This window comes from Amblyraja radiata, chromosome 1 (assembly GCF_010909765.2).
Source record: "Amblyraja radiata isolate CabotCenter1 chromosome 1, sAmbRad1.1.pri, whole genome shotgun sequence".
Taxonomy (NCBI): Eukaryota; Metazoa; Chordata; class Chondrichthyes; order Rajiformes; family Rajidae; genus Amblyraja; species Amblyraja radiata.
The window spans coordinates 55486781-55509783 of record NC_045956.1 but is presented as its reverse complement, the minus strand read 5'-3'; the positions used below and the strand labels follow the sequence as shown (position 1 = coordinate 55509783).

General features: G+C 44.0%; 1 long non-coding RNA gene and 1 pseudogene across 1 annotated transcript; both read left to right on the top strand.

The window, feature by feature from the left end:
* Positions 1-3069: 3069 nt before the first annotated feature.
* On the top strand, positions 3070-3178 carry LOC116983297 (annotated as a pseudogene).
* A 4120-nt stretch (positions 3179-7298) lies between these two features.
* Positions 7299-22040, top strand: LOC116974029. Its single transcript, XR_004412265.1, has 3 exons — positions 7299-7434; positions 12267-12268; positions 22030-22040. It is a non-coding gene; the product is annotated as an uncharacterized LOC116974029 (long non-coding RNA).
* The last annotated feature ends 963 nt before the right edge of the window (positions 22041-23003 follow it).

Here is a 23003-nt window from a genome sequence, read left to right as displayed (position 1 = left end):
AGTGGGTTCACTGATCTCGGCTAGTATATCTAAGGAGACCATGTTCTTTAGTTCAGACTCGATTCTGTCTCTCATAGTGTGTGGCACGCAGTGAGGTGCACGGACAACTGAGTCCCACTCTGACACCATGTAAATAAGCAGACTGCACAATCTGGAGTTCAAGATCATCTTTAATCAGTACCCATATTATAGCGGTACAGCAGGTCGGTAGTTGTTAGTTCATTGTTACCGCTTCCAAGACTGACCAGTGTAGGAAGTGGGTGTTAGTATGAATCATACACTAAGGTGGGGTTAGTGATGCTATTCTACTATGATTGGTTCACATGCAATCACCAATCTACAAGACACATCAGGGGAGTTTAGAAATTTCCCTGATTAGATTAGACACATCCCTGTACAAATATTGTCCCTGTAAAAATAACTGATCTTGTTTATGACAAAGCATATTACTTATATCACAATGCTCTTTTACAAAGTAAGAGGCCATTCACCCCATTGTTTGTATGCCAGCTCTCAAAGCGTTCTCATTAGTCCTATTCATACATTAATTTTTCTATACCTTACACTTTCGCATATTTCCATCAACCCTGATTCTCCTGCCACTCCTCTACACTAGGGGTAATTTATGGTCGCCATTTAACCCACCATCCATGTTGGTTGGATAGTGAACTGTGCTATTTTTTGTATTAAAAGATGTCATATATTATTGCTGACATTTAATTTCACACTCTTATCCTAAAATATTTCATTGGATCAACATTTCACTTAAAACTTGCATTCACTTGGCAGGTGCAAGGATTCCTGATGTTAAACCAAGTGTTAAATCTACAAAATAAAACCACTTATCGACTTTCAAGTTGGACATGACTTACTTTAATGTGAGTAATTGTTATGGATCGGCACTGACCAAATGCAATTTAATTCAACGGAATTTTACTTCGGAGTCACGTGAGTGACTACATGAAGAACCCGCCACTACGCACGTGTGCCATTATCGCTACACGCATTGTGAACAAGTCATTACGAGGGGAGGACGTTCCTCCCAAACGGCAGGGTTGAACCTGCAACAAGTAAGGTAGGAGAACTTAGTTTCTAGACTTACCTTTTTTACAGGCAGGCTGATGAAAACTGGCTGGGGAGAGTCTGCAGAACTGCAGGCAGCCAGCAACGGCCGGGGGCACCACTATCTCCCCTAAACGGGAGCCGGAGCCGACCTCAGCTCCAGCAGGACGCCGACAGCGGTGGAGCATTCTGGAGCCGTCATTCCGACGGCTCGGACAACAGCCCCACGGACCTATACTACATGGGTCCGAGGGGCTGGAAGGTGCTGGGGTTTTTCCACAGCATTAAAAATAGCGGCAAGCGGTCAGTGCCCGAGAGCACTGAGTACGCGTTGGAGCCGCTGGGCTTGGGTCGCGAGCGGCCAGTTCCCCGAGAGGACTGGACCGCGTTGGAGCACCCCAGGCCCAAGTGGAGGAGCGGCACAGTGCGGGAAGCACTGCACCGCGTTGTTTAAACTGCCAGACCTGCGGCTGCGAGCGGCCAGCTCCCCGAGAGGACTGCACCGCGTTGGAGCACCGCAGGCACAAGGAGAAGGAGCGGCACAGTGCGGGAAGCACTGCACCGCGTTAAAACTGCCATACCTGCGGTTTGCGAGCGGCCAGCTCCCCGAGGGACTGAACCGCGTTGGAGCACCGCAGGCTAACGGCAGTACGGGCGGCTCAGTGCTGTGAGCACTGCACCGCGCTTTGGAGCACCGCAGGCCAACGGGGATACCGGCGGCACAGTGGCCGTGTACACTGCACCGCATTGGCACTGCGGGGCCTGCACCTGCGAGAACATACCGTTTTGCAGCGATGCAGGTCCAAGAAGAAATCCTCCAGTGGGTAAGTCCCATAGCAGCACCTTATACAGGGCTGTATTTCACTTCTACTATTACAGGGAAGTGGTTGAGGAAAAGACAGACTCAGGGAGAAGGAAGCAGCACCTTTTCTATAGGGCTATAATCGTGCTTCTCTCTCCCCAGTAGACTCTTCTGTCAGAAGAGTGCTGGGGTCAAGTCTAGGGCAAACCCTGGACAGGTAAACAGATGTAAGAGCTGTAACAATGAGGTGAGGCCTTTTCTAAGTCACAAAGTACATAGAGTGCATTATTGGTCCTTTCCTGATAGAAATACAGGAATACTTATGTTGTGACTGAAGGATTTAGCAGTCCAAAAATTTACTGACAAATTCCATTCCCATCTGGGAAGTCACACGGGAATGTCTGTCTATGTTTCAGGGGGAACAACAGTACAGCTGTGAGTAAAGCTAACTGGGAAAGATCTACAAACCAGGTTAGAAGCCAGCATATGTTTTCTATCTACTGCAGGGGCAAACATTAGCTGACACCATAGCTGTCACTTGCCACCGGGGATTGTAAATCCCTGAATGTACTAAACTAATCAATTTATGCATCTGGTTACATCCAACCGGGATTGATGCGGGCCTGTGTAAACCCGAAACCTCCTAGCAAAATCTTTTTATTTGGGGGTGACCTATCTAGAAGGTCAAGGAGTTGGACAATGAAGCCAAACTGGAGCTCATCTAAACGTCCAAACATCATCCTCAAAGGTATCGCCCCTATGCTGGAAGATGTGTACACCCACAACACACGGCCTTGGGGATCCAGAAGAAAACAGTAAAACCAGAAGGAAGCAAGGAGGTTGGTGCGAGAAGACATCGAATAAATAACTTTTTGACACTCATATCTTAAACAGTATCCGGGGATACACAATAGAATTTTACAACACATAATCTTCTAGTCCAGCTGATATATCGAGAGAGGAATTTGGAGGAGAACACCAAGTTGGGCTATAGTATTTGCTGATGTTTCTACACGATATGGAACACCAGATGCCGATCTACTCGTATCCAGACATAATCACCAATTACCAAATATGTCATAAGGGATACAGACACTGGACATCAGCAACAGATGGGGTTTTAGCTGCATTGGAAGGGAAGAATTATTATCTACGCATTCCCTTCCTAACAAAATAGGATATGGCGCTTGACGCATCAATCATAGATCAGATCTCGGCTTTTTGGCTAAGATCAAGTATAATATCTGTTCTTATCAGTTTAAATGTCTGATATGTCTCTTATCTAGGGACCATATATCATAAAATTAAATAAATAAATAGAAATAAATAAAACGATATATTCGTTTTAAGAACAGAAACCTTTTCTATTGATAAGTATATTCGTTTTAAGAACGAAAATGGCAAGCATTGATTCAAAGGATGCTTACAATTTCAGTACCCATAACAGGTGCCCACGGACGTTATTTTTATCTAATTGGATGGCTCAGCTCTAGCAGTATAGAGCACTACCTAATGTGTTTACATTAGCACCTAGGTTATTTACAAAATATGACAACCAGCCACACAATGGTAATGGCTTCTTTGGATGACATACTAATTGTGTGGAAACTTAGGACGGGCTGAACAAACGGTAACAGCCACTTAACAATTATTTGGAAACTAGGATCATTATCCATCCAATTAAATCAAAATTAAAGCCTTCAAACTAAAGGGATTACTTGGGGTTCACCATTAACTCAGTTCCTCATGTCAGTAACTTTGCCAACAGAGGTTACAACCTTAATAGAGGCATACAGCAAAATCATTGACATGAGGATAAACCATCCATCAGACTGGTAGCAAGAATATTGGCAACATATGGTTTCCAGCCACATAATTCAGACCCTTACATTATAAAGATTTACAGAGGGCCAAAATATGAGCTCTTAAAATTAATGGTGATCATTTCAATAGAATGATGAAGCCATACAGAAGCCATATTGGAACTGAATGGTGGAAAGATAACATTGGGCATTGCTCCAATCCTATCATTGTCAGCAACCAGTCTATGGTCCTACATATGGATACTATGCACTAGGACGGTGTGTTACCAATTCCATCTCCAGCTGTGGAGGAAGATGGAATACACAGCAAGCATCATTATTACTAACACTGGGCATAACTACCTGGAAATGTTGGGTGTTTTTTCATGGCCTAAAGTCATGTTGCTCTGGAATATATTAAACAGGTTATTAGATTATAAATTAACAACACTACTGTGGTAGCACATATCAACCACATGGGTGAAAGGGAATCTACATCATGTAACAATCTGGCCAACACAATTTGGCAACCTCATCAGGGGGGGGGGGGGGGTACTAAGGGAAATACTACGAGACTCTGCGTCTGGTGTTTTTAACAGTACCCGACTGACCTACCCAACCATGGTTCTAGGTGGTATTAGGGAATGAGATTAGAACCATGCAGCACCATCCAAAACAGACGGCCAGAGCAATGGACATGATCACAGCGGGCCACAGACAATCAACCTAAAGACAATGTCTAAAATACATAAACTAATGGGAGATGTGTTGCAACTATAATACATCATCCAGCCAGTTTGGAAGCTTTGTTAACCTACAGGGGCTTAGTATTAGTGACATCAACTGTGCCAGAAGTGGCCCATCTACTTACCTATGGCAAGAGAACGGAACAACAGCTTATGAGGGACACTTTTTATGAGAATTCCCCAAAGACCAGGTATTCCCAAATATGGGACATCAGCATCGTCTTAACGTTGTTAAAGAACTGGGCTCCAGCCACAGCGCTGTCATTACAGTTTTTGACATTTTACAAAACTGTCATGCTGATGGCTTAGGTCACGGCACTAAGGACTCAGTCCCTACCAAATTAAGGCTGGATACCTTGACCAGTTCACCTGGCAACTTACACTTCTATATTCAGGAATTAGGGAACTAAACAGACAGGGGTCAGCAGGCCTTAAAATAACATTTTTTAGAGCCTACCCTACAGATGATTGACTGTGTTGTGAGACATCTACAAATATACATGGAACAAACCCAGACCATAAGTGGCACATAAGAGGAACTTCTCATCAACGACAGACAGCCTCATTAAAGAATAACAGGCCAGGCCAGCTAAATAGCTAACATAGTATTGACATAAGTTGGTGTAAACACTAACTGGGTTAAAATCTCACTCCACCAGGCTGCAGCAACGTCGGCAGCATTTAAATTGGAGGTTCCTATGGATAAAATCCTCAGGACTGCAGGATGGCCATCGGAAAGAACATTCTAAGGATTATAACTAATCAGTAATGGAAACTGGAATTTTTCAGAAACATCGTTAAGTTTCTGTACCATAATTTACCCCAAAAAACAGGGGCTATCAATTATTATTAACTTTATGGTTATTTATATATATCATATTGATGTTTAATATGTTATCACTATTCTCCCCAAAACCAAGGCAGACGTGATGATGGACTCGTTCCACGGCTTGAATCACAGAGCTTTGAAATCTTCATGTAGTCACTCACGTGACTCCGAAGTAAAATAGCAAGATTAAACGAGAACTTACCAGTTCGAAGTTTGATCTGTATTTTATGAGGAGTAACGTTGAGGGAATACATGCCCTCCGCTCCCACCCTTGATCATAAACACAACTGGTATATTTTCTCTAATCTTACTATGCTTAAGTCATTACACGTATCTGTGATTCACTCCGCTGCTTTGAAGAATGACACACGAGCGTAGTGGCGGGTTCTTCATGTATTCCCTCAACGTTACTCCTCATAAAATACAGATCAAACTTCGAACTGGTAAGTTCTCGTTTAATCTTACTATTAAACATATATTTGTACTTCTACAGCCTCCTCATGCAATACATGCAGTGCGTTACTGTCCATGCAACATTGAGGATTTACAATGAGGAAAGAATAGCATTGCTCAAACTAGTCAATAAAAGGTCAGTGTGTTCCCAAGGGTTCTTCTTTAACTATTTTGTTTGTTCATACCACAGATTTCTGTATCCAGTATCTTAAAAACATATTTAATAATAGTCTCACTCAAGTCTCAGTCAAGGATGTTATCAGCACACTGAAAGGCCAAGCATTATTTAAAAATACTTTCTTCTCTTGAACTGTAAGGTGTGCATGCACGATAATCTTTGAAGTAAATCAGCTGGTCATATCTAATCTGGTTGGCTTTCTTTGCCAATTGTTGATTTTTTTTTGTTATTGAGACCATGACTCATAAAACCAGATTTTAACATCTAAGCCAACTGGGAAATAATTAAAAACGCAATAATCGGTCAGACTATTCAGTAAATATTTAATGATACAACTTGGCTAGGTTTGTTCTTTGGCGCCATTTAGTACTTCATTGCTTTGATTGGTGATTAGACTTTAGAGAGACTTTAGAGTCCACACCGACCAGTGATCACGCCATACAGTGAGAAAAAGTGAGAACAGGGATGGGGTTGGACGGGGGGAGGCTGGAGACAGAAGCTGATAGACAATAGATGCAGTAGGTCATTTGGCCCTTCGAGCCAGCACCTCCATTCAATGTGATCATGGCTGATCATCCCCAATCAGTATCCTGTTCCTGCATTCTGCCCATATCCCCTGAATCCACTATCTTTAAGAGCCCTATCTAGTTCTCTCTTGAAAGTATCCAGAGAACTGGCCTCCACTGCCCTCTGAGGCAGAGAATTCCACAGACTCACAACTCTGTGTGAAAAAGTGTTTCCTCGTCTCCGTTCTAAATGGCTTACCCCTTATTCTTAAACTGTGGACCCTGGTTCTGGACTTTCCCAACATCGGGAACATGTTTCCTGCCTCTAGCGTGTCCAAACCCTTAATAATCTTATATGTTTCAATAAGATCGCCTCTCATCCTTCTAAATTCCAGAGTATACAAGCCCAGCCGCTCCATTCTCTCAGCATATGACAGTCCTGCCATCCCGGAAATTAACCTTGTAAACCCACGCTGCACTCCCTCCATAGCAAGAATGTCCTTCATCAAACTAGGGGACCAAAACTGCACACAATACTCCAGGTGTGGTCTCACTAGGGCCCTATACAACTGCAGAAGGACCTCTTTGCTCCTATACTCAATTCCTCTTGTTATGAAGGCCAACATGCCATTCGCTTTCTTCATTGCCTGCTGTACCTGCATGCTTTCTTTCATTGGCTGATGAACAAGGACCCCCCAGATCCCGTTGTACTTCCCCATTTCCCAACTTGACACCATTTAGATAATAATCTGCCTTCCTGTTTTTGCTACCAAAGTGGATAACCTCACATTTATCCACATTAAACTGCATCTGCCATGCATCTGCCCACTCACCCAACCTGTCCAAGTCACCCAGCATTCTCATAGCATCCTCCTCACAGTTCACACTGCCACCTAGCTTTGTGTCATCTGCAAATTTGCTAATGTTACTTTGAATCCCTTCATCTAAATCATTGATGTATATTGTAAATAGCTGCGGTCCCAGCACCGAGCCTTGTGGTACCCCATTAGTCACTGCCTGCCATTCTGAAAGTGACTCGTTAATCCCTAATCTTTGGTAGTTGGATAGTTAGAACTAGATAAGGGAGAGATGATGGATGGAACGAAGTAGGTGATGAGAACAGGTGACCGGGGAGGGGGACGGTTTGGAAAGGTGAATAAAGAGAGTGAGAAGATGGGTGGGATGACAGAAGTGGGAAAGGTATACAGGATGAGCGGGTTACATGGCATTCAACGTTCATGCCAGTAGCTTGTAAGCTGCCCAAGTGGTATATGAGGTGCTCATATGAGGTGCTGCCTAAGTGATATATGAGATGCTCTTCGTCAAGTTTGCAATTGGCCTCACTGTGGCTGTGGAGAAGTCCGAGGCAGCCCAGGTTGGCTGTTGTGGACAGAGCACAGGTGCTCTGTAAAATAGTAGGATTAAACGAGAACTTACCAGTTTGAAGTTTGATCTGTATTTTATGAGAAGTTAAGATGAGGGATTACGTGAAGAACCCGTCCAGCACGCATGCGCGACATACTTCAAAGCAGCGGTGTGGAATCACAGGAAACACAATAATTGAAATAAACATAGTAAAGAAAAGGAGAACTAAAATACCAGTTGATCTCTATAATTGAGGGTGGGAGCGGAGGGCACGTAATCCCTCATCGTAACTCCTCATAAAATACAGATCAAACTTCAAACTGGTAAGTTCTCGTTTAATCCTACTATTTTACTTCGGAGTCACGTGAGTGACTACGTGAAGATTTTAAAGCTCTGTGATTTCAAACCGTGTAACAGTTCATACTTCACTCGCTGCCAAAGTCCTTCGAGGGGGGAAATATGTTATCGTAATCAACCATGAATCTGTTTGTAAAACAATAATGGTGTTATTAACAATAACAAGACCAAAATGCTCCCCTGGGCTTAAATTATATATTTTTGCAGATTCTAATACTTTTTCTGCAAACGATACAGGTTCTGCCAGCGGCTTGTTATAAAAGTTTGGAACGTATACTCCCTAGACCACCCCGCTGTAGCCAGGATGTGGTCCATAGGCACGTCCATCCTCTTAGTCACCGATGTGGATGCTGCCCTGGTGGAGTAAGATTTATACACGTTAGTATTTACTTCAGCAACTCCCAGTACCTGCTTGAGCCACTTGGGATAGTTTGGCTCGTCACCCGACCATGAGGTTTCTTGTGGCTGATCCATAAGGCTTTTTCTCTCCCTCGGGGATTTCTTATTGTGTCGATGTAATTCAATAAGTGGGTCATGACACATAACCGTGGTTCAGGTGGGTGTGCCCGGAATTCCATGTCTGGACCTGATGTTCCTGGTCTGCTCTACTTGACCAGCCCCTGAATGGTAAATGAGACACGGTCTGGTGTTATAACCATATTGTCCAATCGTAGTAGATGGAGGAACTGGGCTCTTTGTGCTGAGACAAGTGCCATCAGCATGACCGTCTTCAGGGTAGGCTGTTCCAGGGTGAGGGACCTGGCTGGTGACCATCCCCTAAGGTACGTCAGAACCACACTGACATCCCAGATTTGGGTGTACCTAGGTCTGGGGATTAGAGTTGAATATGCCTCTCCTGAATTTGATCACCAGTGGGTGGTACCCTACGGCCTGTTGTCCTGGTGCCTGAGTTAAGTAGACTGACAGAACACTTCTGGCTGTGTTAATGGCGCAGTAGCTGAGTCCTTCATTGTGGTGAAGACCTGCTAGGAACTCCAGTACAGGTTTTGTTGTAGTTGAATATGTAGTTCCTGTATTTGAACAGTATCTTCCCACTTCTTGATGTTCGCCAAGTATGTTCCCTTGTGGATATGCGATGGGATGCTGTCATCGTGTCGATAGTGCTGTTTGACAATCCAGGCCCAGCAGTGGTTTTCCCAATTCTGCAACCCAGGCCCAGCAGTGGTCTTTTCAAATCTGCAACCCAGTAGTTTAATTTATCGTGGCATGGGTGGCTTATGCCTGATACTGGGTGAATTAATAAGTCTGGGCTACTGGGAAAATCATTAGGGTTTTAATGACCATGTCTGTGGGTTTGTCGGGTACTATCAAAATACCTGAAGCAGAGTCCATCTGTATCTTGCGTAGTACCCGACTGATGAGGCCGTAGTACCTGACTGATGAGGTAGAAAAAGGGGAGAACATAGAGATTAGATTCCCCCCCCAGTTCAGCGGGAATGTATCCATTGCCGCTGCCTCAAAGTCTGGTTTCATGCGACATACATCAGTACGTGGTGATTCAATTGGAATACAAGGAAATCGATATCTGGTGTTCCATATTGCTTTGTAATTTCAGCAAATACTTTGGTTTAATATGTCTGTTTACAGTATTTAGCTCACCTGGTAGGTAAGTTGCTGATGGTCTAATATGTTTGACGACATACGGTTACCAATTGTTAAATAAATTGTCACATGATATCGATTTTATTCCGCCCAAGTGGTTTGGTATATGCCACCACTGTGATGTTGTTAATTTATAAACGAACATGCAAAATGGTGCACTACTGAACAATATGCTTTTACCCATAGACCGTACTCAATATTTCCAACTAGGTTTTATGCCCAGTGTCTATAGTGATGACGACTCCAGATTAGTCAATTTGCCACCATGTTCTGGGTATGGTTATTTTGTTTAAACACTAGCACCTTAGCTCTAATGGAAAGGTTCAAGTTAAGTAGCTGGTAATGCTGCTACTAATTCCCAATTACTCTTGCCACTTTGTTGAATGGTTGGTTGATTGTTACCATTAATTGTTACAGGTTGTGCCATACGCTGGCTCTCCTTATGGCAATGTTATAGATAAGTGGATAGAGTTAATTGAATACCAGATAGTCAATAGTTATGGATGGTGTCAATGTAGATTTATCTGGATAGTAAGACAGAGCCCAGGCTAAACAAGTTTTAGTAGCTAATGATGCTGATTTAGCTATTTCCATGGATTTGTCTGTCGTTAATATCATAGAGACATGCCATGACGATATGTTCATTAATAGTGTCAGGGCTGGTTTGAATATCTGGAAACAGTTTTGGCTCATATTAGCCATTGTCAATAATTTATACTGCCATAGTTACCCCATCCAGGTAAATTGTGGTATCTCCGAAAATCTTTTATGAATGGGTACTGAATAGTATGCATCTTTTAAGTCGATGTCTACCATAAAGTATCCTAGGAAATCCACGGTTAGCAGTTACAAGTTTCCATAAAGTGTGTATACCTGGTGAAAATACTCAAGTGGTTAAGTCAATGATGGTGCGACATTCACCATCTTTGGGGTTTTTGGTACCAAAGGTTCATATTAGACTTCTTTATGACCCCTTTGTATATCTTCTCCAGTTAGCTAGTCCCTCATGTTCTTTTTTAGTGGGAGGGTAGACCCCTTTGGGGTGCATGCTGAACTGGTGGCAGGTTTTTTAATTCAATTTTATCCTTGAATACTTTTAGTATATAACTACCAAGTGTGATAGATTTTCATGCTTCCAACCCAGGTGTGACCCCCCCCCCCCCTGTTAGTACAAACCCTTCACCATTTATGTGATGGTAGGAACCATACTTATCTGTCTTCACTGTTGTTTAGTGGTGTGTTCATTTCTTCGGTTTCTGGTTCCTTGTCTGTAGGGATGGTGTTGTTGGGGGGTGGCGCATTTTCCATGGGGCCCGCTCTGGACCCTGGCCTGAAAAGGCTTATGGGGGCTGGCATGCGGGCCCCGAGCTTTCACCAGTACCATTAAGTAGACGCTTACTGGTGGACGCGTGGAGGTACTGCTGTCTGGTTTTGTGTGGTTTGCTCATTCCAGGCCCTGCCCTCTTGATGCCGAATATCTTGGACACTTCGTCCAGTTTTTAGGCTTGGTTTGGTAACTTTGCCAGATAGCAGGACCTGTGGTTGTGAGTTCTCACAGTCCTGTGAATTTTTTAGGTTGAGGGCAGGTTTTATGACTTCCTTCGAGAAGTTGCGGAGCATACTGTGTTGAACAGTAGGGTCAGGTGTTTTGCCATACTACCCTGGAATGAGCATGCGAAAATGATAGCCGACGTCAGGGGTATCAAATGCAATTTAAGATATTTGGGTTTTTAAATGCCCTGCTCAATGTACCCCCAATAATGGTAGAGTAAATGCAATTTTGGGGAGGCATGATAAAATCCAACGCCTCATGACTACCTGTCTTGGAGAGGTTTTTTTTGAAAAAACAGGTAGTAAGCTGGCCGTCAGTTTAGACTGAAAAGGCCATCTCGCTCGTGGTGTAGCCACGTAGCGGTATCCAACAACCAGCAGCTCTTCCTGATCCTGTACCTCAAGCATACTCCCGATGTTGTTCAGCCAGTGACCCCTCTTCTTGACCAGTCCAGCCCTGGTCGCCATCGATCCCTCGATAAGGGAGATGGCCAGTGCTGTTAGTGCACTGGAGCGGGAGTGTTATGCTCCCTTGGCGAGCTTGCCCCAGCTCCCGAGGCAAGTCTCGCTGAAGTTTTTTTACTCCATGACCTTACTCTAGGCTTGGAGAACAGACACTTACTTGCTCTCGGGCGGTAGTTTGAAGTGCCGGTTCCATCTTCCGTGGCTGACTTTGCTCTAGATGCTGCCTGCCGTTTTCGGGCGGCATTTCTGCGGGTCTCGGGCGGCGAGTCTCCTTGTCGGGAGTATGCAGGGGTTACCGGCCGGTTTTTGAGTTTCCCACCAGTCGGCTGCTGTTGGTCAGACAGCTGTTAGCGGACTGGGCATCGGCTCGGTACCCGTGTCTGTGGACCGCAGCGTGTGCGGTCCCGGTGCCGCCTCTCCCCCCTCCACTGACGGAACGCTCCTTCCCTGGAGTCGAACGGGGGCCGCTTCCCTCTGTGCTGCTTTGCTCTCTCCAGTTTCCCCTGGAGCAACAAAGAGGAGCAAAGTTGTAAAATCGAACCTGTGGGTAAGTACTTACATAACAGTCCGTTCTTTCAGGCTTGTAGCGGGAGCGCCCGTACTCCCGTTCGTCGCTGTTGCATCTGCGTGAACGCTCATGTCGCGCATGCGTGCTGGACGGGTTCTTCACGTAGTCACTCACGTGACTCCGAAGTAAAATGGTTTTCTAGTTCACGTTTAGTTAAGTTTGGAGATACAGCATGGAAACAGACCCTTCAGCACATCGAGTTTGCGCCGACAAGCACACGCCACCAATATGATCCTCGTAGACTAGCACTATCCTACACTCGAGGGACAATTCATCATTTTTACCAAAGCCAATTGACCTACAAACCTGTACATTTTTGGAGTGCGGGAGGAAACCGGAGCACCCAGAAAAAACCCATGCGGTCACGGGGAGAACGTACAATCTCTGTACAGACACTCGTAGTCATGATTGAACCCAGGTCTCTGGCACTGTTAAGTTGTGACTCTAGCACTGCGCCACCATGCCGCCGAGTCTCACCGATGTAGAGAAGGCCACATCTAGAGCGCTGAATCTAATAGACCAGGTTGGAGGAAGTGCATGTAAATCTCTGACTCAACTAGAAAGGCTGTTTAGATCCCTAGATAGTGGTGAGGGTGGAGGTGAATGCTGTTATACTAATTGCCTCAACTACCTCCTCTGGCAGCTTGTACTTTGCAGTGAAAAAATTGTCCCTTCGATTCCAATTGAATCGTGTCCCTCTCACCTTACATCTATTACCTCTGGTCTTAATTCCCTATGCGCGACCTAAAGGGCCGATCCCACCAGCATGTGCCTGCATGCGGTAAGCGCGATCTAATGTGGTCACTTGAGCCATACGGCATGTGGCAAGCGCGACCAAACCAGTGGGTGACACGGTGAGTGAGTGACACGGTGTCGAAGCGGCTGCGGGCCAGCAGGCCGTTGCCGCGCGGAATTTTTAAACACGGTCAGTTTTTCGGAGCCGTGCGCGATGTCGGGACCAGCTCCGCACAACTCCATATGGCTCCGGCGATCGAAGTGGGACCGGCCCCGCGAGGCCGTACGGCTCAAGCGACCAAGTTAGGTCGCGCTTGCCGCATGCAGGCGCATGCTGGTGGGACCGGCCCTTTAGGTCACGCTTGCCGCATGCAGGTCGCATGCTCGTGGGACAGGCCCTTTAGTAAAATCAAATGAGATAAAAACAACTGAATTTGAACATATTTAAATAGCACCAACGTGATTTTGATAGGAATTCATGTTGTGAAAAGAATATTTTTTTTTGTTATGTTATAAGCCTATTGTTTACACCTCATAGAAGTTGTTAATCAAAGGAATATCAAAGGCTGATTTGTCAATAAATCTTTTTTTTAATTATGAAAAGTCATTTACAAAGTCATAATCTTACAATCAGCAAGCTTGCATTGATTTTAATAACAGGTGTTCTTTGTATAAAATATTGATCTATCTCACTAAGTATTACATACTAGAAAGTCGGAGTTATGTGAAGCAGGATTATCACCTATGAATAGACACAAAGTACTGGAGTAATTCAGTGGTGACGTTTCGGGTTTGGACTCATCTTCAGATATGAATACATGGTCCGGACCCGAAACATTACGTATCCTTTCTCTCCAGAGATGCTCGCTGACCCACTGAGTTACTCCAGCACTTTGTGTCTATCTTTGGTATAAACCAACATCTGCAGTTCTTTGTTTCTACATTATCACCTATGAATATTTGGATTGGGCTGTACCGATGTAATTCAGTCCTATTGTATAATTATATATTCTACTTAATTATAAATGTCAATATCCACATAGATAATTGGATTGTCAGGTATTGTGTTAATCATGTATTGTCTTTCTGCTAACTGGATAGCATGCAACAAAAGTTTTTAACTGTGCCTCAGACCACGTGACAATAAACTAAATTGTAAACTGTGCATGTATACTTCACATTGTAATTACATATGCCTGCAAGTGGTGGTGCTGTTATGCCTCTCTTGTCGAGAGGGTATTATTACAGTGTGTCATATTCATTAACCTACGTTTTATTATGTACAGACTCAGGAATTTATAGTTTGACCTATCACGCCTACAACAATTCTTTGAAACATTAATCTAATTGGGCCCCTTTCTCTGTTTTCTTTTTTACTTTCCATATATATTAGAAAAAGTTGATCACAGATACTTGCAGATGTAAGACTTTTCAAAGTCTGTATATATATCATGTACGTTGAACAACATAAATACCTGGCATTGAGCTAAAAAGTAATTTAATAGATGACCTTCATCAACTGTTCCAGCCACACCATCTGAAGCAGTTGATTAAATTACGATATCAACAGTCTCAGGTATCTATTATTCTATATTTATCACAAACATTTGGTATTTTTGACTAAAATACGTGAGCTGTAACATTAGAACTAATAAGAGGCCATTTAGGAATGGTACTTTAATTGAAATGTGTCCACGTTTGTCTCTGGTACTTATAACGTTTGTGTTCAGTGAAGCACATAGTTAATGCTTATGCACAGTTTGCAATCTTATGAGCCATGGTGGTTTTTCAAGACTTAACTTTGCCCAAATATTGTGTGTGTTCAAGTCCCACTCTAGAGACTTAAATTGTAATTTCTACATTGTGACTCTAGGGTAGGTCTGCGTGCAAGTAAATGGATGGGTGACGAATCAGTTCAGGACTCTTCTTCAGACTGAAAGTGGAGGGGAGGGAACTGGAGATAAGACAAAAAATGCTTTTTCCCCTTTTTTTCTTGTGTTCATTCCCCTCCCCTCTACTTTCAGTCCCGAACCGAAACGTCACCCATCCTTTTCCTCCAGAGATGCCGCCTGACCCACTGAGTTACTCCAGCACTTTGTGAATATCTTCAGTCTAAACCAAAAACAGATATGTTTCGACATCTTGTTCAATATTTACTTCTCGACAAATTCACGAAAGACGATTATCTGCTCATTATTTTGTGGAATAAGCATTTGCAGTCAATTTTCTACATGACAGATAAGAAAAAGGAGTAATTTATTGGCAGTGGAAACATTTGGGGGATTCTGAAGTTGTGAAAGATGTCAGACAAATGTAGGTCATTAATCCCTTTTTAATGTTGACTCAGATTAAATAAAAGGCACAGAATTTTCAGACTGAATCCTATCCCATTTTTTAATTTTTTAAATTTTTTATTATACAAATACTTTTATTCAAAAAATAAAAATAAACATAGAGTATTAACACAATCAAAGACTGACTATGTAGACAGTTTACAAACAAACGAACATCAAATTAATATATCACCAACTTTATCAACAAAACACCCGACCTGTTTTTACTGACCTGTCAGTGCCCTAAATGTGGTTTGAAAATATAGTTTGGAAATGCTAAAGCTGTGTTGCCTTTGGTTTGGAAATGTTAAAGCTATGTTGCCTTTGGTTTGGAAATGCTTCAGCTGTGTTGCTTTTGGTTTGGAAATGCTAAAGTTGCCTTGCCTAATTAAAGTTGCCTTGCTCAATTAAAGTTGCCTTGCCTAATTAAAGTTGCCTTGCCTAATTAAAATTGCCCTGCCTTCTATATAATTAAAAGTCTAATCTTGACCACTTCCTGTTTGTGCTTTATATTGATTTTAGAAAAAACGCTACCACGTACGGCTGTGATGTTTGGCCATCTTACTCGGTCCCCCTCCACTCATCAGGTGCCGAGGATTTTTCCCATCGATGAAAAATAAAAGAGTTATTAGTGTTTAAAAAATATTGAGATTCTCGCTCCTGTCAATCATGCCATGAAGGCCACGCCACTTCTGGTGGGAGGGTGGAGGGACTATAAAACCCATAAGTGTGGGCATGGCTCAGTCTCTGCAAGATGGAGGAGGGAGAGGTCACCACTCGCTGTCTTTAGTGGCCTTGCACCCTGCTTGAAATGGTATGAAACTGCACTTGAATTTGGTGGCCTTGCACCCTGCTAGAAGTGGTAAGAAACTGCACTTGAATTTGGTGGCCTTGCACCCTGCTTGAAATGGAATTTCAAGGAATAGCCATGAGTCAACTGCCAGCCCACCAGCCGTGAGTGAGTGAGCTGCCAGCACAACAGGCTTGAGTGACTGAGCCGATAACCCAAGAGGCCATTTGGCCCACAATGTCCATACTAGCGCTGGAAACCAGTCCCTTCAGCCCACAACACCCCTACTAGCGCTCCAGAAAGCACGCCCCCCCCCCCCCCCACTGGCCACTATTGGAATTGGTGGAGAGGTGGAATATTGCGTTGGGGGACCAGCCCTTCCGTGTGATGCTGGAACCCAACGGGTCCCACTTAATCTAATATATATATATATATATATATATATATATATAAACAGTTGTCTGTATTAACACTATTCTCATGTGTTACCCTCTTATACAATTCGGCTTAATATTTATAAACTATTCTATGGTACCCTCTGGTATTCAGACATATAAATGAGCAGCTTCTGCTCACCACAAGCAATTTAAAACACTCACATTGCACATTTGGTGTAATTCACCCCTGTCTTTCATCATCTCACCATGTTCCAATGAGATTTTTGTTAAAATTAGACATTGGGTTGGGAAGATACTTTGAAAAGTATTTTTAGCTTCTAAAAAAAAGTTACTGTAAAAAGCTGTGCTTCACATAGTCACTTCACGGAAGGATCCTATTGAACAGCAGCAAGCACTGACACTGTAGTTCAAATAACTAAGCTGTAAGTCATGGAATCCTTCCCAAGGTGCTTCAATCTTCCCATCCTTCTGAGTGCTCATTTGACTGACCCCTGCTAATATCTGATTATTGGGCTGGGTGACAATTTTTTTATTTTTCTGATTCAACTTCTGTGAATCATCTTGGGACACTTCCAATTACATACATTCTACATCTCAATTTTAAGATTGAATTAAGCCTGAACCTCACAATCTGTTGTGTGAAACATGTGGTAACTTTGAAATTAAGTTTATCCAGATCTTGATCAACAGTTTAGCATGAATATTTCACTCCTCAGACATTAACTGAAAGGAACAGTGGCATAGCTGGTAGAGCTGCTGCCTCATAGCTCTGAACACCCAGGTCCGATCCTGACTGTCTGTGTGGAGTTTACATGTTCTCCCTGTGACTGTATGGATTTCCTCCGGGTGCTCCTGTTTCCTACCACATCCCAAAGACGTAATGGTTTGTAATTTAGTTTAGTTTATTAGTTTAGTTCTCTAGTTGGTGGTAGGATGTCCGACCATGGACTTTTTTCTATTGTGTTTTGTTTGTGTATCTTGTTTTTTGTCACAGTCCTTTTGTTTTACTCTCTTACATAATTCACGGAAAGGTGAAAGGTTTTGAGAGGTGGGGGACATCCCCCCCCAAGTTTTTGTAACCCGGATTTAAAAATCCGGTGAAATCTCCGCTTTTCGCGAGACAGTGGGGGTGCGACTGATGATCGAGGGCGCCGATTGGAGGAGAGAGACGTCGGTCAGCAGGTAATGGGGGCGGGACATGATGATTCAGCGTGATGATTGGAGGAGGGAGTAGTGGGGGGGGGGGGGACTGAGGATAGAGCGCGGTGTTTAGAGGAGGGAGACGTGGCACAGACCTATGCTTCATCTGCAGCCAGGATGACCCCGGCCGGCTCTCCGGCGCTGTCCTGTCCCCTCCCGAGTACCCCCCACCCCCCCGCGGGTGGCCAGAGGTCGGCTGCAAAGATCCTCCGCTATAGGATCTTTGGTCGGCAGTCAGACGGGCCAGCGCAGAGAAACAGCGCTAAACCCAGCTAACTCTGCCTGTCCTGCCAGGTGAGCCTACAACCCTTCCTGGACTTGCGGGAAATATGGCCAGCGTGGAGAAGCGGCGCTGGTATCTCGTCAGTCCAGACAGGGCTGTAGTTAACCCGGTGAAACAGGCAGAGTTGAGCTGCATTTAATGCTGGATTGAGCCTCCGAAGCCATGCGCACGCGCGCGTGTGTGTGAGTGTGCGCATGCGCGCGCAGCCGCCAAGAAATTCTGTCCCCCCGGTCCCCTCCACGTTTTGATAGCGGTTTCCGTCTCTGCTTGTACAAATGACGATAATCTCCATTTGACACCAATGTGAACTTTTTGGTTGAGATTTAGATAAATCATAGCTTTCTCACAGTGTTTCAATGATTCAATGACACCTAGGTACAGTGAATTGCTTTCTTTTGAATCCAACCCGGTAAAATCATATAGCAGACCTCATCTAGACAGTACACAAGAGGTACACAAAATTGCTGGAGGAACTCAGCGGGTGCAGCAGCATCTATGGAGCGAAGGAAATAGGCGACGTTTCGGGCCGAAACGTCGCCTATTTCCTTCGCTCCATAGATGCTGCTGCACCCGCTGAGTTCCTCCAGCAATTTTGTGTACCTTCGATATTCCAGCATCTGCAGTTCCCTTTTGAACACAGTACACAAGAGGTGCCATGTTTCTGATGCCGATAAAGTTACAAAAGTTCACCAAACAGTCCTATCTTCTGCCTGCCGCCGCAAGAGGCAGCAGACCCCACCCCCCCCCCCCCCCCCCCCCCGCCGGGTTCCCCCTTCGATCCCAGCAAAACACCTCTTTAAAATCTGCTTCTGTAATCCAACGTCTAACAATGATTTATGATCCGCCAGGTTATTCTAGAACATTTTGCTGCATTAAGATGTAATGCAAATAAGATTGTTATTGTAGTGAACACCCATCTCATTCCAGCCATGCTGAAAATTGCACAACTTACTTAACATTTCAAGTGCAGAAGTCATGAATTTTGCAATGTGGTCTCTGCAGGACAGATAATCCAACTAACCACAGCCAGACTAATACATCTGGGGGTTCTTGTTCATCAGTCAATGAAAGTAATGAAAGCAGGTACATCAGGCAGTGAAGAAAGCGAATGGCATGTTGGCCTTCATAACAAGAGGAGTTGAGTAAAGGAGCAAAGAGGTCCTGCTGCAGTTGTACAGGGCCATAGTGAGACCACACCTGGAGTATTGTGTGCAGTTTTGGTCCCTAATTTGAGGAAGGACATTCTTGCTATTGAGGGAATGCAGCGTAGGTTTACAAGGTTAATTCCCGGGATGGCAGGACTGTCATATGCTGAGAGAATGGAGCGGTTGGGTTTGTATACTCTGGAGTTTAGAAGGATGAGAGGGAATCTTATTGAAACATAAAATATTATTAAGGGTTTAGACCCGCTAGAGGCAGCAAACATGTTCCCGATGTTGGGGGAGTCCAGAACCAGGGGCCACAGTTTAAGAATAAGGGATAAGCCATTTAGAACGGAGATGAGGAAACTCTTTTTCACACAGAGAGTTGTGAGTCTGTGGAATTCTTTGCCTCAGAGGGCAGTGGAGGCCGGTTTTCTAGATACTTTCAAGAGAGGGCTCTTAAAGATAGCGGAGACAGGGGATATGGGGAGAAGGCAGGAACGGGGCACTGATTGGGGATGATCAGCCATGATCACATTGAATGGCAGTGCAGGCTCGAATGGCCAAATGGCCTACTCCTGCACCTATTGTCTATTGTCTATAAATGTTCATGCAATGTAGTTTGTCTGCTTCATTTTATTCCAGTCCATCTCGTAAACCCTGTCTTTACACCGCTGTCCAGATGGTTATTGCTGGACGTGATCCATACTGTATGGTGGATTCATTCTCGCTAATGATAATCTGAAGGCAGAGCTGGTGGTTTCTGTGGTGCCTGTTTAGAAACCGGGATTGCTATCCTTCGAATGGAAAGCCATACTCTTGACCAGAATTGAATTGTTCTGAGTAATTTGCTGTAGATCATTGACTGTATTAATACCAAGTGTTGGAGTAATAGAATAGAATAGAATAGTTTATTTATTGTCATTGTAACATGAACCATGTACAACAAAATTTAAAAATGTCAGCCAGTCAGTGCACCATTCAAACATTTCTAAAAGCTAACGATACATACAAGGTAAAATATTAAAAAAAGATAAACAACTAAAATAAATATCATGAAAATAGCACGCATAAACACCCAACCCTACATCCTTCTGTTGATTTCACAGTGTACCACAGTCCCTTAGTATGTATCGCCCCTGCGTTCCTTGGCAGCTACATTTAGTGCCTTTATAGCAGTGGGGTAAAAACTGTTTTTAAGTCTGTTTGTCCTTGTCCTTGTAGATCTGTACCGTCTGCCTGACGGCAACCGTTCAAACAGGGAGTGTCCGGGGTGGAAATGTCCTTTATAATACTCTGGGATTTTTTGATGCAGCGGGAGCGGATGCAACTCAGTGGTTCAGGCAGCATCTTTGGAGCACATGGAAAGGCAACATTTAGAAGGGTCTCAACCCAAAACATCACCCATTCCTTCTTTCCCGAGATGCTGACTGGCCCGTTGAGTTATTCCAGCATTTTGTGTTTATTTCAGTTTGAGACTCTTTTTGATTTTGAAGAAGGGTCCCGAACTGAAACATCACCTATCCATGTGCTCCAAAAATGATGCCTGACCCATTGGGTTACTTCAACACTTTGTGTCCTTTTTTTGTAAACCAGCAATCTGCAGTTTCTTGTGTCTAGTAAAAATATCAACCTCTCCACTCAGTGCTGTTGCAAGGTAGTGGATTATTGTGCTAGTTCCCTGAGTGCTCTACTCTTGCCCCAGTTGACTAATTCATTCCATTCTCCCTGCTGGGACCTGAATGGCAGTGAACTATATTGCCATGGACACCATCACAACAGATACCCTGTTGTCCATAGTGCAATGTTCACAAACACTTCGGACATGAGACAATGTATGGCATGGGGTTTCTCAATTCTTCCCCGCTTCCCCCCAGGAGACTGAACACAATTGTACTTCCCACTGCTACATGGGACAGAATTCGGAAGCTCTTCCTGTCTGGAAAATTATCCTTGGATCAAACCAATTTCTTGCTTACAGAAGTATCGTTGTGCATTGGCTGGGGTTCGGGTGACAAGCAGATGGTGTGATTTCAAACAGGATACAACCTATTTCAGCGCATTACTGGACAACTGTTATAAGAACACATGTGCATTTAATACATTACAAGCAGTACCTTACATACCATGAATAACCACCATATGTTTCCATGAATGCAAGTTCTATGATTATTGTACTGTGCATAATTGAATCCTACACACTGGAGTGACCTTACTGTAACTCTCTTGCAGAGTTTACACATTCATACCTATCTATGAACATTTCAGCTGGAATGTATATCTCCCCACACTCCCACATCACAATCCATCCACATATTAATCCTAGATATTATTGTACATACGCAGACTTGTACACATGCAGACTGCTTCTGGTAATTGAACCTCAAATTGCCTCTGAAATAGTTGTATTGTGTTTCCATAGCCTGAATTGTAAAAGAGTATTACAAATGGATTGTGAAGGGGTGCAAGAGGATTGGAACAAGCTGGCAGCCCAGTGACGTAGCTGTAGCGTTGCTGCTTTACAGCGCCAGAGACACAGGTTCGATCCTGTCTTCAGGTGCTGTCTGTATGGAGTTTATACATTCTCCCCTTGACCTGTGTGGATTTTCTCAGAGTGCTCCGGTTTCCTCCCACACTCCAAAGACGTACAGATTGTAGGCTAATTGGCTTCTGCAAATTGTAAAATGTTCCTAGTGTGTAGGATAGTGCTAGTGTACTGGGTGATTGCCTGGGGATTTACATCCCCGATTGGTAAATTGTGCAATTTCTAGGTCATACATCATGGAAACAGGCCCTTTGGCACAACGTGACTATACCACCAAAATGACCCACCTAGGCCAGTCCCGTCTGCCCATGTTTGGCCCTTTTCCCTTTAAACCTTCCCTATCCGTGTACCTGTCCAAATGTCATTTAAATGCTGTTATAGTACCTGCCTCAACTACCTCCTCTGGCAACATGTTCCATACACCCACCACCCTGTGTGATAGGCACGTCCTTGGTGCAGCACTTTATTTTGTTCCGAGACACACGTGGATGCTGGAATATTGAGACAAACACAGAGTGCTGGAGTAACAGCGGGTCAGGCAGTATCTGTGGAGGGGCGGGATAGGCAACGTTTCAGGTCGGAACTTTTCTTCAGACTGATTGTAGTAAAGGGAAGAAAGGTGAAAAAGAGAGGTGGCAAATGATAAAAGGTGGGAGAAACAAGGAAATGCAGATGTTGGTTTATACCAAAGATAGACATAAAGTGCTGGCGTAACTCACCGGGTCAGACAGCATCTCTGGAGAAAATGGATGGATGGCAGTTTGGGTCGGAACCTTTCTTATCTGGAAGAAATGTCACCCATCCTTTTTCTCCAGAGATGCTGCCCGACCCGCTGAGTTACTCAAGCATTTTGTGTCTCTAAGTGCTAGGTGAGGAGGGGTTGATTTGCAGAGGGGTGGAGTAAGGCTAGAAATGAAAAGGGCGTCAGAAGAAGGGATATCAAGAGGATTAGGTTAGCAGAGTTTATGCTCTTTCCTTAGTCAGTCTCGGAGTTTGACCTGGACGCTGGTGAATCAAATGTATTGATTTCCTCTGTAATCTCCCCGTTTTCTCTAAATTATGTCCAGTCCTTAGCCACTTCTAGATTTGCGAAGGAAGATGACGGTGTTTGGCAGTCCATTGACTTTGTGACAGAATGCACTTTACAGCAAGGTCGAATGTTTTAATATTTACAAGCAAACAAGCAAGCTTTAATGCAGAAGCTTTAGTATTTACAAGCAAGTTTTAATGCAGAGCTCGGGCCGTGTGTGACTCACTCTGCTGTTCCTTG